Here is a 13,041-nt window from a genome sequence, read left to right as displayed (position 1 = left end):
AACAAATGCTGAAAAACTCATTTTCATGGCACTCTCTAAAGCCACGTTGTCCCACCTTTGTACCAGCTTTGTCCCAGCCAGAGGTCTGTAGTTTTGTGCCTTTCAGCCTCTCAGCAAGCCATCTGATCCCAGTTAGATTATCTCTCTTAGCTTTCTTGCTGCGAAGAGAGGCTGGAGGGGATGTCAGTGCACTGTCTGGAACAGGCTGCGTCTCTCTCCTCCTGTATGCAGAACCTTGGGAAAGGGGAAAGGAAACCAAGATTTGGGTTAAATCCAGTGAGTGTGGAATGAGATACATGAAGACTCTGAAGGATGGTGGCAGTCACTATTAATGTTCTTTAAAAGCAACCTTTTTTCTTGCCAACTCGGTTATCCTTTTCCAGAGTTTGAGCAATAATTGTGTGACAGAGTACTGTGGCGGGAAGCTGGAGGAGATCTTTGGATTTGGCCCTTTGACTCCACTGGAAGTTTAATCATGCTGGACATTCTAGATCACCAACAAGTGAAGCAGCTCTTTCAGGTGCTGGACATGCAGGGGTACAGAACACATCTATAACTTTTAATTTGGGATTTGATTTTAAAACTAATTTAATTTTCCTGTACGTGTTGTTAGAAACTGCTTAGATACCCACTCTAGTCTGTGTGGGGGACTAATTTGAAGTTAAATTAAAACTTGGGTCAAATAGAAGGACTGCAGGATATGACACAATATAAGTTATGAGATCAGTAATGTGATATCAATGATATAAGTCAAAAGTGCTCAAAGTAATGATGTAATAAATAAAAATCAATAGCATTGCTAACAGATTTCCATTCTGAAGTAAATTTACTGAGAAGAAGTATGATTAAACCAGCAAATTCATTGCTGTTGTAAAGCCCAGGTCATCACCTTCATATTTTGTCTGATTAGTTTTGGGATTATTTCTGGTTCTATTATGTCTGCTTTCACTTCATTACAGACACAACTTCATCAAATATTAATAGTAATGGCTGTAGGATAAAACCTTTATGTCTATTTTCTTGTTCTTCTTGCTGCCTTATCAGCATTGTGAGTATTGTGGAAATCATCGTCAGCTGCTGCTGCAGTGCCAGCAGATGGAGAACAAGAACACTACTCTGCCTCTGTGTGAACATGAAATAAAAAGTCTCTATTGTTTGTCAAGGAAGGGAGACAAAAATGTAATTAGCCAGTCAGTACAATGAATAGAAAGTCAGGTTTTGGAATGTTAAACTCTGTAAAGAAAAGCATGCAGATACCTCTCCAAAGCCCGCTCCCAGAAAAATCACTTGTTCTCCCCTTAAAATATTAAATATACACAAAGATTTCTGACTGAGCAAATGGGCAGTTAATGCACGTGACATGCAATCTAACATTGTGGCTAGCATCTGCCTGAATACTTTATTTCAACTTTTTGCACTCTGAAGCTGAAAGAACAATTTCTGGTAAGAAACAGGTAAGAATACTTTAGTTTTTATGGGGCTTGGAATTGACATGTTAGCTACAAATTGACAAATGGTTGTATTCATCTGAACAGTGATATGGCCTCTTATTGAAGACAGATACCTGGGCCAGTTGGCAGTATAGCACACATAATGTTATCAGTCTACCATTATTTCCCTAACAGAGTATCTCTCATTATAGTATTCTTTCTTTTTCAAGCTGGAGGTACAACTTCTGTTTGTTTCTAAACTAAATTTAATCACAGAAGAAAGTATTAATTATAATTCTATAGTGAACTAAATAGCATGTACTGCAAAAGTATTAAACTTTTCCCTGATATTCATGTCAGTAAATCAAGTAACTTCTAGGATAAGAAGAAACAAAATAGAGACAACATTTTGATACATAAGGAAAAAAGTATCTTGTAATTTTTTTAATAACGGGCTGTTAAAGATCTCTGGATGGAAACAAATAGTTTGCATGTTTAATTCAGGATTCTCATTTATGGCAAGAATAATTCTTCATTTAACAGAGCTCATCTGTGCTTGCTCTTGTTCCCAAGCCAAAAACTTTTTACACAGAGTTATGATCAATATTTTATGGTCTGTTCATAGCAGTGAGCCTCATGTTGTATGGCCACTGTATTCAGGCTCAGCTTCATATAGTTCACAAACCTATTCTGCTGAGGTTTGAGTCATTCTGAATATTGGCTAAGTAAGATGGCATAATGATCCAAACTGCAATCTGAATATTAAAAGCAAAGTTTTCTGTTTGCTCCTATAGGTTAGGGACAGTGGAATTTGTTCCTGTTAGATCCCATCTCTTGCACCCATCACCGCATACTCATGCACATTCCAGCAATACAGTAAGAGGCATGACTAACATCTGTCACATGCAATTCTTCCTTTGTCTCTCTTTCCTTTTCCCAGGGGTAATATTTCATATAAAAATTGTTTTTTTTACAGATTTAAATTTATATCTCACTTGTGAAGTTTGCTTCAGAGAGGGAGCCCTGGTTGGGCTAGCTGGTTTTATTTCCAGATAGTACTGGAAATAAAAGAGTGCCTCAGTGATTCTTGCTTGAGGAGGGTCTCTTGTCATGTGTATGGAACAGCCTCAGGAAGCAATCTGTGTCTCCAAGCCTTAGATTTTGGTTTGTGAGTAAATAACTCCATGTGTTTCAGCTGCAAAAATACCTTTAGATAATATAAATTTGTTCCCTCGGTCTTTTGCATATGCAAGTCTTGTATTTGAAATACCTCTTAAGTTGTAGGGACAAAGATTGTGGAGTACAGTGCCATGCTTTTTAAATTAGTGTGCTGTTTGAAAGGTTATGTGGCTGTTGTTTCCCCAAGAATAGCCTGTTAGCCAGAGAAGAGATGACAGTGTTGTCCAAGAGCCTGAAGCCTACCTCTGTCCTATTACTCTGAAAGATGGAACTTGAGTCTTTGGCTGGTTGGATGCAGTCCCAGAAATGAGATGGAAAAGGCTGTTCCTGGGAGAGAGAAGGTGGAATTCATGTATTATCCTCAATTCCCACCCCTTAGAGGAAATTTAGCCTTTTGTCATCTAAATAGTACCTTTGACAAACAGTAAGAAAGCTGTGGGTCTGAAAATGACTCAGAAATCTGTAATCCCATTGTCTAATTAATTGAAGATGTGGTTATGTATCAGTCATGCCTTTTTTTTTTTTAAATAGTCAGTCCTAGGTATCAATGTGTATTCTTTTAAATGTTGCATGAGACCTTAGTGCAGATGTGACTTTTGTACCTGTAATGAAGACTTTTTTCTTCACTGAAACAAATACCAGCTCTTCCAATTGGGAAGTGCCCCACTCGTACAAAATCAGGGAAAAATCTGGGTCAAATCAACGAAGTTGGACTGAAATCTCTTCAGGACTATGTATTTCCTTGCATATTCAAGTATTGAACAGATGGAAACTTGACAACATGTTTAAATGGTGGCAGAAGGTGGGATCTTATTATGAAAGGCAGTTTTAGGGTATGCTGAGCGTAGGTCTTTGTAGAGTGTGGTGTTAGGTCCTGCTCTGGGTGATAAGCAAGGCTGAGAAAGCAGTTTTGTATGCTGAGCAATTCTTTAAACTCAGTAACCCAAGCAAAAAAAAAAACACAAACTAAAACATATTTTTCCTTCAGAATTAGCCTTCCACAAACAGTAATCACATTTGTGTTCCTTGTTATTCCTCTCTTAGAAAATCAGGCTACTCTGAGATGCTGTGAGGAGGTCACTGGGAACCAATGTGGTGACCAGAGGGTGATAGACCACAGCCACTGTTGGTCTGCAGGCAGAATATTGCTGTCCTTCAGTATTTCTAGAAAGCTGTGGACAAGCCATGCCTACCTGAGGTGCTGAGATTGGTTTGTCTGAATGAATGCCAAATGCAAAGGCAAGTTTCAGGATTTCCTGCTCTGATGGATCACTTTTGCTGTGAGTTACTATTATATTTAGGTATGCATTACGTTGCAGTTAAAATATCTAAAAAAAAAAACCCAGTCACTCTGTTACAGATGGCTTAAATGCTCTTCTACAGTTATGTTCTAATGGCTCATTTAGCACTAGTAAATAAGCACTTTCCTGCTTTCTTTCATTACCGGTGTACTTTGCCGATTTTGTTTTCAAGAAAAAGAAGCTTAATGATTTTGTTAATTAAATAAAAGAATGAACAGTATCAAATACCTACATATAATTCGGTTTGGAAATATCTTTAAATACTGCCCTTGATTCTTAGGCCCCATGCAGGGAGGATGCAAACATTCTGCCTGTGCTCAGAGTGGAGGCACATGGTTTTCCCTTATGAAGACAGGCTGAGGGAGCTGGGCTTGTTCAGCCTGAAGAAAAGAAGGCTGCAGGTTGACCTCATTGCAGCCTTTCAGTACCTAAAGGAGCCTATAAACAGGAGAGGAATCAACTCTGAAAGGGTTGGTAATTGCAGGACAAGGGGAAATGGTTTTAAGTTGAGGGAGGGCAGAATGAGGTTGGACGTCAGGGGGAAGTTCTTTACAGAGGGAGTGGTGAGGTGCTGGAACAGGCTGCCCAGAGAGGTTGTGGATGCCCCGTCCCTGGAGGTGTTCAAGGCCAGACTGGATGGGGCCCTGGGCAGCCTGGTCTAGTATTAGATATGGAGATTGGTGGCCCTGCCTGTAGCAGAGGGATTGGAGCATCATGATCCTTGAGGTCCCTTCCAACCCAAGCCATTCTGTGATTCTGTGATTCTTTCATCTGAGCAGCTGTAGTGCTGGTGAAGAGCTATTGGCAGCTCCCACTCAACAGAAGCAAGGATGTGCAGGCATGAGCATCATGCCGCATGAGCACCGAGTGACAGTTTAGGAAAGAAAAAGGAGAAAAAGGGCTAAAAAAAAAAAAGGAAAAAAACGATTGTGGCTGCAGCCTGCTGAGCACTCGCAGCTGCTGCTCGCTGTCTGTGCTGTGAGAGCACCTTTCTGACAGGTTCTCATGCTCAGCTCTGAGGTCAGGGTGGGATTAGGATGGGAACCCTCTCCTGACAGCTGCAGCACTGAGTCACTGCATGCTGACTTCAGCTCTGTGGCTTCTGAGGAATGTTTAATTAGTTCGCTCGCTATCAGAAATTATCTCAGGCAGAGACGCAGACATATGTTGGAACTGGAGAAGGTGCATTAGGGGGGCGGTGAAGGGTGGCATCCGAAATATGAATAATTTCTTACATGTGACGATGTGCTTTGATTCTGGTCTCGTGATTGCCTGTTTTAGTACTTCTTGTCTTTTTTTTAAATCTCAGCTAATTAAAGTCTGCGGTTTAATTTTGATGTTTTGAATGGTGTTCCGGGCAGTGTATGTGGTGTTATCCCATTGTGCGTGGTTTGGGCATATGGAAGAATAATTTAAAGTTTTCATAGGTAGTAATCCCAAACTAAAGAGATGCTTTTGTTTCCTATAATCATTTCGGAGACAGCCACCCAAATCAAAATTTCTTCTTTAATGAAGAAGTATGCTTAAGCGAACAAACGCGCCCTTGTTCCCTGCTGCAGAACAGGGCTGGTAGGAGCTCAAGGAGCCTCAGAGACACAAGTGCCGTTGTGTGCGGGAGGGCAGCCTGCCCCATCCCACTGCTCGCCCCGCCAAGTCCGGCGACTGCATTGCAGATAAAGGCATTAGCTCTCCCTCTCTTCCTCTGGGATTGGCAGCATCTCACTGAACATCGTGACTCGCTGCGCCCTGAAATAGTTCCTGAAAACCCCGTTACTTTCTGAATAGCTTTCAAAGCTGCACAAATGTATAGACATCCCCTCCTTTGTGTGTGAGCTTGCTGGAAGAAAACAAACTGCGTTTGAAGCATAAAAACCTTTTCACCCGCTTAAACACAGGGCTGCGTGGTGTGTGGTGGGAGCAGGGCTGGGTGGGTGGGTTGCAGGGACTGCGTCCCATGTGTGATTACCTGTGGCCTCTTGCAGACCCTGCTGCTCCTTGCCAAAGGCATTTCCCTGCAGGAGGCTGGACGAGGAGGCTGAGGAGTGCTGGCTGGCCTGCTGCTGGGGTTGCTGGGTATTTAGGTCACATTGGCTGTCAGAGTTTGCAGGGTGCAGTATAGGAGTGTGTGATGCTGTATGCACAGTCATAGGAACCCTACAGGCATATGCCCTGCAATCCTGGCTGTGCACACATTGTCTCGGTGTTTCTATCCTTGTCTCTCTGATCTTTTTTCTACCTTTCTTTTTCTGGCTGTGCTTCAGAGCAGTGTTTGTGGGTTTTTTATTCCATTTTGATTGCAACCTCTCCATGGTATGCATAATTCCTACAGTGAACTGTGCTCTATATTTTGTTTAAAATAGTTCTGACTGATCAAGATCTGTATTTTTTCACATTTTGTTCTTAGTGACATTATACACTTTCATAGCGTTTCATAGAATTGTATAATTTAGGTTGTAAAAGACCACTAAGGCCATCAGGCCCAACTTCAGCCCATCACCACTATGTCCACTAACCATGTCCTTCAGTGCCACATCTCCACATTTCTTGAACACCTCCAGGGACGGGATCTCCACTGCTGGTAACAATATAAGGAAAACAGTCTGTTAAACGTACATACTCCAGTTTGTATGGATAGCCATCAGTAAGACATATTTCTGTGTATAAGTTGTAGTAACAAATCATTCATTTCTGTTTCCGAGTTGGAAACCCTCAAGAGGAATGTTGTATATATTAATGAAACGTTTCTCAACATCACAGAATCATAGAATGGCTCAGGTTGGAAGGGACCTCAAAGATCATACTGGTGACAAGCGGTGTCCCCCCTAGGGGTCCATCTTGGTATTCTTTAACATTACAGAATTAATGAGTAGCTCGGGTTGGAAGGGACCTCAAGATCATCTAGTTCCAACCCTCCTGCCATGAGCAGGGTTGCCTACTGCTAAATCAGGCATTAGGTCAGGTTGCCCAGTGCCCCATCCAGCCTGGCCTTGAACACCTCCAGGAATAGTGCATCCACAAGTTCTCTGGGCCACGTGTTACAGCACCTCACCAAGTGGTGAAGTGTTCCTAAGGTTTCCAGGCCTGGTTTCTGGCAGTCAGATAAGAGTGACGTTGAGCCACTGCAGCTTCCTCCCTGCTTTTTTGGTTTTGCAGAGCTGTGCATTATAATGATGTGGGCAGGGTTCTTCTCGTCACCTTAACGCTTGACATATTCATTAGTATTTAAATTTGTATTTTGCTTACTTGAGATTTGTGAGAATAAGTTCTAGTAAGTTCGTACAAACAACAGTTGTTTAAAAGTGATTGCCTTGTCATGCCTCAGTCACATGTTCACTGCTTCTTTGCCTATATGAAAAGCATTGCTGAATGCTAAGATAGCAGTGCTGTATAAAGTCCAGAAAACTGACGGTTTTCTATATTTTGGATAAAGTGGGGAGAATTGCATGTTTTTAAAAGCTACAGACTTTGCTAAATTCACAGTATTTATTGTCCATTGTCTGACTGCAATTGTTCAGTGGTATTTTTCTATTTAAGACTTGCTCATAGGGAAGATTCCTGTTAAAAACTTAATTGCTTTCATTTTAGAAAAGTAAAAGCAATATAACAATACTGAACTCCTTAGAGATGAGTAATAACACACAGTGCTGGGGAAACAAAATGGAGAACGTCATGTTGTTCTCCAAACATGTGTAAAGATTCTACAGTCTTTCGAATTACTGCTTCTGGAATAGAATGGAAACAACCTGTAGGAAGCAATTGTGCTATGAATAAAGGAGCAACAGCTTAAGGCTTACTTTCTGCATAGTGTGTACATTGCTTAAAGATACTGTTGTGAATGAGGCCCTTCTTTGAGTGTATATGGGAGCATTTCTTTTGTGATGTTACCACGTGAGACCATGTGTTCGTAGAATCATAGGCTTGGGTTGGAAGGGACCTTAAAGACCATCTGGATCCAAACTGCTGCCACGGGCAGGGTTACCACCCAGTAGGTCAGGTTGCCCAGGACCCCATCCAGTCTGGGCCTGAACACCTCCAGAGATGGGAGGTACCTTTTTCCAAAACTGGAATGAAGAACTGCCTACAAGTTTTTATGTAATTCAGGGAAGTATGGAATACTGCATATGCCCACTGAGCCACAAAAAGAGAAACCAAGGTACATTTCTCTGGTATGTGTTTGCTGCGTATATGTGCACTCCTTTCTCATGCACAAGTATGTTCCTGAAATCAACCATAGGGGAAAGATCCCTGTCATTTGTTATAACTGTTTTCAAAATCTACCTAGCACTCAGAAGTTGAAGAGTGCTTAGGTTACCTATCCATGCTCTATTTTCATCTTAAATTTATTAAGTCTTTAATGTTGTTTAGTGCATAGAGTGAATAGTATTTTAGTAATGAACAGCTATGCTGTAACATTTATCCCCTAATTGCTCATTATATTTTCCTGTTCTTTGGATGGTTTGCGAAGATAGAAATCCCTGTTTCTTCTTGGTATCGGTATGATATCATTATCCTGATATGCTTCACAGTCACAAATGAATTCATTTTTTAGGATAGGCATATTTATCCCCAGTTCACAAATAGGCAGCCAAGGATCACAGATTAAGGATGCAAGCATCTCTTATAAATTCTGGGAATTAGGATTACATAGCTTCAGCCATTCCATCTTACATTTCTCCTCTCACTTTGATACCTAGCTCTCTTCCTGCAGCTGTATGAATCAAGCAGCTGCCTTTGCAATTAGTGCCAGCATTAGACACTGGCTTGTGCCTCCAGCACTCCTCCTTCAGCTGCATGGGCAGGCAGGCAGCTGCTTTTATGTATGAATATGTAGAGTTGGCATTGGTTGTGAAGGCAGCTGCTCGACTGTCCTTACAGCTGGAGGAAGGGTGTTTCCTATGAGCAGCAGCTAATAAGAGCAGAGGGACTTCGAAGCAAGGAGGGTACAGCCTGCTTTTTCATCTCTCAGCTAAATTGCTCCAGGCTGCAAAACTGTTTGATTTCATTAGGAAGTATAAACAATTAATGGAAGTAATTGAGTACATTGAAGTTCTCTACCTCTGCACTTTATGAGTTTGCATTGTTGATAAAGTGACTGTGTGACTTGATTTTTTTTTAATAAGCAGAAATGGTTTTGTTGCTTAATTTTAACCAATTGAATTGAATATTTCTGGTGAATTTAAGACTTGTAACATTATTTTTTCACTTTACAACTAGAATCTGTTCACGAAAGGTTTAACTTCTTTTGGAGTTTGCATACACGTAGACATGAAATGGAAAGTAGATCATTGCCACCTGTGTGTGTAACTTGGCTGTTTGTTAACATGTCTGCAGGCTTTAATGACCTAAATGGATTTGAACTTGGAGCTTTCTCTTCTGCCTTTATTTACAGAAAAAGAATGAAAGCTTGCATTATGCTTTGTGCATTCTTCTGTATTTGCTCTGGTTACTACTCGCACATAGTTTTTGGAAGGTCTTGCCCATATAGAACTTTACCCTGTCAAATTCTCAAGTTGCACAATGCTCAGAAGAATGGGGATTAGGAGAAAGCCTAGAAGTGCTGTGACATAAAGCCATGCCATCGTCAGTAAATTACATAAATTACACAGGGCCCACCAGTAAGCTACTTCAGAACTTGTGGTCAGTGCTGAATGAAGTAGAAGAATTCAAGAGAGAAACACCACTGTTGCTCTTGAAAGAGGAAAGCAGCAGGGGAAAGGCGAGCAAGAAGTTAGTTAGTAGTCTGTTGTGAGCAGGCAGATCAGACAGCAGTGGTACAATAATGTGGACATCGTGAGTCTACCACAAGCGTCAACATAAGGCTTGTGGAATAGAGAAGATATTTGAGGAGTACATAGGAGAGCCTGAGAGAATCTCAGTGTTGATGGCAGTGCGTCTCTCTGTGAGCCCAGGAGGCCTGCGCACCATAAGCTGCTCCAGGAACGTAAGCAAACACCTCTTGGAAAATGTGGCATGCCTTCCTTTGATCTTGCTGAGAAGCTTTGGAGTATGTATAAGAAGGAGTTGTCTTTTTCACGCCCACCTCCTCACACTGCATGGTTAAAATTAGTTTCCCCTCTTTCTGATGGTATTTGTAATATGCGGAGTGAAAGTGTGTTCTTTCATTTCTTTGACTGTAATGAAGATTTATTCTCCTTTCAAAAGTCTTCAGGCCAAAAGTTAAGTTTGTCCTAGGCTCTTTTTAGGTGGCAATTCAAAGAAACATCATCTGGCATTATGATTGAACATAATTTCTACTTTGATGTACAAATTAGGTTCTTTTGATGTGGGGCAGTTGTTCCCATAGCAAAGCAATTCTTCAGTGAAGTTCATTATTAGCAAGCAATTATTAAATAAATACATCTGTGTATAGTATGTAGGCAAAACTGATGGTGATGTTGCCTAAGTAAGCCTGCCTTATGCTTTATGTTATACCCGCTGTTTCTGGTCTGTCAAAGTTCTGTCAGATTTTGAATGCTTGGAATTGAATTATCCATCATTGTTTTTCCTTGGGTCTGCTACTTATTTGTTCTACTTTCTGTACTGTAGAAATAGTTCAAATGTTTCCAGAAATACATTGCTTTGAGTATTTTGGGGGGAGTTGTTATCCTGCCCTGCTTCAGGGCAAAACCTTGAAATCTGAAAAGGTAGGGAGGTGTCTGGTACCAATCCTTGATAAGCCCTTTAGGCTGGGCTGAAATGGTGATTGGACACACATAGGGATTTGTTGGGTCCTTCATGCCAGGATCTTTAAATGCGTCAGCTTTTCTTAGCACTGCTCATCCCCAAGAATGCCCAGCACTTTCAGTGCCCCTTGGTCTCTGCAGTTGTTCTCCCAGACTAAATGTGAGCTGAGCAGAAATGCTTGTTCTACAGCCCAGAGCAGGAGGATGGATAGCAAATCAGGAAGAAACAGTGATTTCTAGATTTTTTTTTTTTGTTTTATTTCTCCTAGACTGAATAAGAATGATTTGCATTTCAAAGTCTCTTTATCAGTGTGTCAGTCATCGATCTTAGTTTTGAGGGAAACGAATATAATTTCTGTGTTGGATAACAGAGTTTGCACAGGGTGGTTTCTACTAGAGCCAGGAGTACCAGCTAGTAATATTGCTGCTTTCCTCAAGGGAAGAAGATTAGAAACTGAATTGGGATTAAGAAAAGTTTGTTTTCTGCTCAGATATGGTTCCTGTAGCAGTAAAACCAGCAATGTTAGGTCCAACTCCTGGGTAATTCAAAGGAACGGAATTAGCAATGTTGGAGAATCTTAAATTTCATCTTTAGTTTTTGAAAGTTTGTTATTGCCACCTTAGCTTTTGTACAGCTTTCCTTCATGTCATAAATATCAGAATTAATCAAATATTAAAGGAAGTGTTGATATCTAAGATATTTGTATTTATCAAAACGATTTCAAGACAGAAATATTTAATGCAAGTATTAGAAATGTTCCCAGTATATAGAAGGTTTGTCATATCTGTTGATCTTCGTTCGAGGAAGAAGTAAAAAAAGTTGGCTTGGTTTAGACAATTTGCTTAGACAATTATCTTAGATGTTAAGTAAACAAACTCAACTGTTACGATGGTGAAACTCTGAGAGGGCTTACCTTGGGGCTGTTTAAAAAATCCTTTCCTCCATCGAAGTTTCTTAAAAACAAGGTAGGTAAATATTTGTCCGGGGTGACCTTCTTTAGTGTGAAAGTTGGACTGGAGATCTCCTTCATTTTGAGACACTTTAAAGAAAGCAGAAAATCCAGCTTTCCAGTAGAATAGGTGCCAGTAATCACTTCAAAATTCCCCAAACAAATAGTTGTACGGGATAAATAGTATTTACAGGATATAACATACCATCATTTTTCCCAAGAATTTGTGTTTCCTTCGAAGTGACCCAGAGCTGAGCTGAGAAGTGTTCATTAGCTCAGTTTCAAAATAATCTGCTCAACTTCTTTTGTAAATGACTGCAAAATAATTAGGAGCAAGATGGGAAGCATTTGAGTGAAATATTGATATAACCCAGAATTGATTCTTTCCCCTTAGTTTCATTTGTGTTTTCTTGGCTCTCATTGCTTTCCATTTGCTAGGTAATCACTGGAAAAAGCTGAGGCAATCAATCATATCACCTTATCTCCAAAACAAGTTAGTAACAAGCTTTGCTAAGCTGTAGCTTGAGAAAATTCACATTTTCTGGCTCACCATGCTCTTGCTCTATTTAACAACAAATAACCTCATGATATGTCTTCTAAGCTTCTCTCCTCCTAATTTCTTGATTCCCTCACACGTGCTCTGAGGAAAAGAGTTTGTTCATTGCAGAATGAATATAGAAGTTAGAGCTTTGTAGTTGCCCAGTGAGGTTGTGGAGTCTCCTTCTCTGGAGATATTCAAGACCCATCTGGATGCCTACCTGTGCAACCTATTGTAGGGAACCTCCTGTAGCAGGGGGGTTGGACTTGATGATCTCTTGAGGTGCCTTCCAGCCTCTGATTCTGTGATTCTGTTGTCCTCAAATGTTGCTTTTGTTTGAGCAAGCCTAAGGCACAGACGGTCTGAGTCCCCTGCTAGGGATTTCCAAATTATATCTAGTACTAATTGTCGTTCTAGCTGAACTGCTGTCTGACAGTGTAGTCAATAAAGCAAAGTTATCATTCTTGCAGTTTTTTGCTGAGTTAGTGGTAAATATGGTATGTTGATAAACTCCTGTAAGCTAAATAAATAGCTTGACTTTTCATGTATTAAAATGATTCCTGAGCAAAAAAGTGAAATTGTAAGGCTTAGTTAATTACACCTAACTCGTTACATTGTATTGTCGGGGTGATTTGTCTTGACCAGTTATTTAAACAACATAACTGCTCTTCCTGTAGGTGAAAAGCTAAACAAATTGATCACATGTTGTGCAAGGAACATTAATTAAATATATATATGTATGTCCATTGAAGACTAGCAGAGCAGAATAAGGAGCAGAATAAGTACTGGCTTTTGAACTGAAATAACTTTCTTTATGTGTTAGTTGTACACATCCATCAGTACTGGGGTTAAATAACTTCCATTCGAGCAACCTGCTTTCATCTGGGTTTCTTCTCATGCTTGGTTTAACTCCCCAGGTATGGGCAGTGGTAGAGTGGAGCGATGTGAGGGGTGTTTAAG

The 13,041-nt window shown here is 40.5% G+C and overlaps 1 protein-coding gene and 1 long non-coding RNA gene across 8 annotated transcripts in view; both read left to right on the top strand.

Annotated features, from left to right (window-relative positions):
• The window catches only part of MRPS28 (mitochondrial ribosomal protein S28), a 70,940-nt gene that overhangs the window by 41,439 nt on the left and 16,460 nt on the right, over positions 1-13,041 (top strand). The gene's annotated exons all lie outside the window — the stretch shown is intronic.
• LOC116227560 (uncharacterized) overlaps positions 1-13,041 on the top strand; it is a 29,928-nt gene that overhangs the window by 725 nt on the left and 16,162 nt on the right. For 2 of the 7 annotated variants that reach the window (XR_016465225.1, XR_004166597.2), the window contains exon 2: positions 384-520. This is a non-coding gene — a long non-coding RNA (uncharacterized LOC116227560). Of the gene's footprint in view, positions 1-383; positions 538-1,044; positions 1,060-2,224; positions 2,240-3,653; positions 3,889-13,041 lie in introns of those variants that run through there. The other 5 variants (XR_016465228.1, XR_016465227.1, XR_016465229.1 and 2 more) reach the window with 5 other exon arrangements.

This window comes from Phasianus colchicus, chromosome 3 (genome assembly GCF_987193195.1).
Source record: "Phasianus colchicus chromosome 3, bPhaCol1.hap1.1, whole genome shotgun sequence".
Lineage (NCBI taxonomy): Eukaryota > Metazoa > Chordata > Aves > Galliformes > Phasianidae > Phasianus > Phasianus colchicus.
The sequence above is the reverse complement of the archived record's forward strand: the minus strand, read 5'-3'. Positions and strand labels throughout refer to the sequence as shown.